Here is a 6,000-nt window from a genome sequence, read left to right on the forward strand (position 1 = left end):
CTGAATGTACTGGCATGGATAATTTTCATTATTATTATTTTTTATTAAATTGTTGTTAAATACAAACTAGAATAAAATCTATATAAGAACAATGTGCAGTTGTTTGTGAAGAGCAGGCCTCAAATGCTCTGAGTATTTTCTGGAGATGTTAGTGACACCAAGACAATGCGCATCAGCAAAAATCCTTGAAAAGACGCTCCTCGTGACATTCTGTATCTGTATTATTGGTTTTATATTTGGCAGTCTTAGTCATAGCAAGTCATCACTTCTCAACTAGGCATCCAAAAATAGACAGTCCTTCTGAATTGGTGTTCAAATCGGAGTACCGTTATGCAGTTACAGCTCTTTAAGAGACAGAAAGCTAACCTGGCCACCTTTTTTTCCTTGTGTCTGAGGAATCGGACTGCACTTTACCCTGTTATGGATCTGGAAGGTGGGTTGCGTTTCTTAAGATAAACCAGCTGTAAAAAAGAAAAAGCAAATGTGTTTCCAACTGGCAAAACCACATCTTTTTTTTATAGATGATTTCAATTGTGAGGTAAGTGTGCACTGTACTTCCCTCAGTAATAGTTATCAAGAATCTGACAATTTTTTTTTTTTTCGTGAAATGGAATATATATGTTTCTAAATACAAAATTGCATATTTCTGTATTGATGCCAGTGCATTAAAATGGCCACCATTTCCCCTGCCTGCAGAATTCATGGCAAGTCAGTACTCGGTCACATCTGATTCAGCCTCGGGCTTTGCAGTGCGATTTATTATTTTTTTCTCTCCGCCCTTAAACGGAAAAGAGCGATGGAGACATCTTCCCACCCTGTTCTTCACTACTCACACACTAACTGATTCAGTCTTTTGTTTGCTCATAGATATCACTTTGTCAGCTCTGAGAAAAGACCTCAGCATCAGAACAAAGTCAGAGTTTAACTGTATGGTTTATGCTTGTGGATGACAACTGATCACGTTGGCTGAAGATGAGCAGTTTAATTGTTTGTTCTTTTGCGAACACTTTACCAAGGGTCAAAAATGTCTTGGTACCATAAGACACTTTTTTTTTTAAATGCTCACAATGTAGGCTAGTGTGTTAGCCATTAGCAATAGCTAGCTGACCTTAATGTTTCCCTTTTGCATTCACGCATTGCAGCTTGTGTACACCCAGAGCAGATCAATAGATCGACCGGTGACCGGAGGAACGAGACGAGCGTGTTCAGATATGCAAACACTGTCAATTCAGGCTAATTTGCTTGCACCACTGCGACACCCCTGGAAATTTCAATGTGTTTTGAAATTAACATCAAATTATTTAGTTTAGGTGATTTGCATAGCATGTGATGTAGTGAGTCTAAAGCTTTGAGGTAGAATAAATGCTATATAGTGACTAATAAGCTCTAATTACCACATATATAATAATTTGATGGTGATATTATTAAGAATAAACAAAAGGCCACATTTAGCCCTTGTGTAATATAATTTAGGCCTCCTTTTTTATCAATCAGGAATCATGAATTTTGTAACATGCTAATTGGAAAATCATTCCAACAGTTCATTGCAGTTTCTAGCTGAATTGAACACTAGAGGCAGTAAAACACAACTTTTATTCCTGTTCTCACCAATTATGATTTCAATTAATACTTTTTTTTTTCTTGCACTATACTATGTTATAAACAACTCAAAACACTTATCATAGTGCATAGTTTGTAAACTAATACTTATGTTCTCATAACATATAGCTCCATATATATGAATTTTCTGATGAAGTAAACTTGCTCTGTAGCTCACCTGGTACAACATTACATTTGAGATATGAAGTACTCTGTTACGAGTCCCTTGAAACACAACTCACAATAAAAAATGGCCTGGATGCTTCAGCAAATACATTTTTATCTTATGTTTGCATTTGTTAATGCTGTCAGTTAGATTTAGTTTAGCTGAAAATGTTATTTTCAAAGCCGATGCATTACATTTTAAGTGCCACTCACCTGATATTGAATTTCCAAACTGCTGTGATGTGCCCAACTATTAAAATTAAACACACTTTTATCGCCATTCTCTGAACATTTTACTTTAAAAGTGATTGTGCAAGAAGCAACATAATATTTCGCGGAACTGTCACAAGAGGCACATTTTTCCAGTGAGCCTGGGAGGAAATTTTGAGACTTTTGATTCACATCCACATATTTTTAAATGATAACACTTTTAATAGTTAAACGGATCGTTCACCCTAATTGACAGTCCTGGTCACCATTAACTTTCATTACATGGAAAAGTAAAGCTCGGACGTTCTTATAAATATCTTGTTTTGTGTTCCACACATGAACAAAAATGATACAGGTTTCAAAGAATGGGGTGAGTACATGACAGAACTGTAATTTTTATTTATTGTTTTGGTGAATTATCCGTTTAAGCTTCCCATATGAGAATGAAACATTTGAGTCACGCGGTATATTCAAACTGTTTATCGTGTTTGTGTTTGTTCTATGTGTCATAGATGACATTATGTCTGAAGTGTGCTCTCAAGGCCTTATCTTGTCCTCTGGCCTCCACTCCCAATGCCTGCTGATTCATGTCTGCGTGTCTGCGCCGGCTTGCTGGATGGGGGAGGGTGGAATGAACAAGGGACACAGAGTACTGAAAAAGAATGTTAGATGATTACCAAACGCAGCACAGGGAGGGAAACAAGACAGAAAGTGCGAGCAACCTGAGTCTGTGTCATAGAGTTAGCATGATTGTGTGCGATGGAAAATATAGACTTGTTAGAGACAAAACACGCTTGTGAGCAGGAATGTTCTGCAAGTATATATCAGCATGTCTTGTTGGGGATCTGAGGAATGACGGGCATTCTTGGGCCTCATATAAAACTCAAGCTTCATGACTGACAAATTGTTCAATTTAAGTAATATTTTAGATAAGAATTATTCCGATATACGTTCATGGCCTGTGTTTTCTTGAATTACAATTTTATGTTTTCTGAAACATTAAAAGGTACTGAAGAAAATGTAAAAATATAATTGTTTTGCATTTATCATTTTAAATCGATTTATTATTACCCTGTATATTATGTTTTAGTTTAGATTAAGTGTCATATTTGTCTTTTGATAGTACTCTGTGCTATCTATAGAAATGGCAGCATAAGAAATGCATTTTTTTGTAATTACAGGGAAAACAAACTTGTGGTATTTTTAAAAAATAATCTTCTGTCTTGTTTTTATCTTCTAGGTTTGTAGTGGATACTGATGAGTGAATATTGGCTGACCTACCGCAGTTCTTCTCTGGCAAACTTTATGACCCTGTCTTGACGCTAAAGCTGCCAGCTGAAGAACTGTTGTGGTCAGCTCTACCCAGCATGCACCATTTTCATCTGAGAGTGCTGTGGCTCTTATTCATTCTGGACCGTCTCTGTCGTAGATCTTTGATGATATTTATAATTCACTTTTTTTTTATCATTGAAGCAAAAAAATATCTTAAACAGAAAAAATATTGTAAAAAAAAATATTTTTTTGTCTTGAATTTTCTTAAGTAAATATTTTTAAAATGTAATCAAATTATCAAGTTCTTAAACATGTTTGAACTTTGAGTTGTTTTTTTTCTTGAAATTTGGTTAAGTATTTAAAAGGGTTCTAAATGACCATAAAAATATGAATTTAAATCCATGGTCTTTTGTTTTGTAATATCAAAATTAATATCAAACAAACTAATAAATGAGTTTTATAATGTATATTCAATGTATGTCGTATATTTTGCAAGGCAGAGGTCTTTGAAAATAATTTTCTGTACATTTAGCTTTTGCAATAGCTGCTGCCCAGGCATAAGAGGAAATATGAATGTGTTCCATAATGGACAAATCTCTATAGTTACCATGGTGCATGTGGTCTGCATCTTGTCTCTTGACACAGTAGCTCAAAATTTTGAAACTACTTCAGATGAGGATGCAGCACTTATACAACATATAAATGATTTTGGTTTAGGCAGCAGCATAAGTAATGCATTAACCACTAAATAATAGTAAGCTACTATTTCCTGACTGGCTTGAACATAGTAGAAACATGTTGACTCAAATTAAGTTTAACTCCTAACCCTAAGGTTGTGGGTTCGAGTCTCGGGCCAGCAATACCACGACTGAGGTGCCCTTGAGCAAGGCACCGAACCCCCAATTGCACCCCGGGCGCCGCTGTATAACTCAAATTATCCGCTTGCTGTGTGTTTCACGGTGTCGGTGTGTGTGTGTTCACTGCCGGGCGCCGCTGTATAAATGGCTGTCCACTGCTCCGGGTGTGTGTTCACGGTGTGTGTGTGTGTACTTTGGATGGGTTAAATGCAGAGTTAAATGAGTGATTTTTTTTGAATTGTTTATGTTCTGTGTTTGTTCTTTATTTATTAGTTTGAAAGTATTTTTCACGTTTTAAGGGTTAAGTTTTTAGTTGGTTTAAGTGTATGTTTGAGCTGTCTCAACTGAAAATATCTTGCTCTGACATATCTTAAAATATGTCCGTGTCATTGTTTTGTGTCAAGATGCACACCTGTAATGTTTTCTTCTAAGGCAGGGGTGTCAAACTCAATTCCCGAAGGGGCGGAGCCTTGCAGAGTTTAGATCCAACCCTAATTAAACACACCTGATCCAACTAATCACGTGTCATTCCCTTAAGTCCTAAGGTATTTTTGTATTTGCATAAAATATCTTAATTTGAAACTAATCCCAGTGGAAATGGGTGTGTTACTAATCAAACCCTTAAGGCTTATTTGAAAATTACATGGTGTGAGGTTAAACGTGTATTTTTCATACATTTTATGTCGGGGCAAGCAGTCACTTGTCTTTAAAATGCTAGAGATGTATTAATTATAATTTTTATAGGCCTAAATTATTGTTATCTTGCACTGGTTTAAGTGTTATGTAAAATATGACCGATAGAGGGCGTCAATGGTCGGTTGGACAAACTGGATCCTCTGCCTGTTCATCAAGCACATAAATATACTCAAACGTTTTTCACTCTTGAACATTTTCCACCCTTTCAGTTCTTGTTTTTTCACTCTTATGTCCACATGCTTTAAGATAAATTACAAGGAGAGGCTATAAATGAAGATAACTTTGTGTCTCACCAATGATATGTATATTTTAATCATTTTGGTGTGAAAATGGATGAATATGAAACAGTTAAGTAAATAATTTTTACAGTGATTTGACGTACTGTAGCACCCAGCAAACGCACAGCGTCCCGTTATATGGTTGCTCTAAATATGGTTATTTTTGAAGGAACCAGAAACTTTTAAATGTTCCTTTCCGCTTATTTACAGTCAGAAAGTCTCCTATAGTTTTGTGGACATTCACATAAAGACCAGTCACTAGTCAGGTGGCTATAATTACACAAAATTGAGAGGACACACAGCACTTGACCACTACATGAATCATTTTAATTTTAAGAAATGTTTTCTCAACATTTCAACATTGCATCAACTACTGATGAACACATTAATGTTTATTTGAATTATCACTATCACTTGTGCCCAAATTTTTCTGAATGGTTTCATGCATATGGTCATGTTAATAGTGTCCTATGTGAACATGTTCTGCATTTATTTTCCCCAGGTTTTAGTTTATTTTCTTGAAAATCATATTAGAATATGCAGCAACTATAGTTGTCGGTGGGCAAATATTTTGTATTCACCCCTTCAATGTAAAATTTGAATAGGAGGAGAGCATTTGGCATCTAACTCAAAATAACTGTTTTCAGCAGATCAATCTTTATTCATAAACAAATTAATTATCCATAAAAGTCGAAGAACATTCAATGCAAACCCCCAAAAAAGTTGAATCTAGTTTATAATCTCTTGAATATGAAAACACAATAAATCCGTTTGTCTTAAAATGGTGGAACATAGTGCAGAATAAAGAGCAGCCATTAAGTTGACCCACCAGGGTATTGTGTATCAATAAGTTAAATAAAAATAAATAGAATTAAGAAAATATTACATTTATATAATAAAAAGGATATACCTGAAAGAAAATT

This window comes from Cyprinus carpio, chromosome A21 (genome assembly GCF_018340385.1).
Source record: "Cyprinus carpio isolate SPL01 chromosome A21, ASM1834038v1, whole genome shotgun sequence".
Classification (NCBI taxonomy): domain Eukaryota; kingdom Metazoa; phylum Chordata; class Actinopteri; order Cypriniformes; family Cyprinidae; genus Cyprinus; species Cyprinus carpio.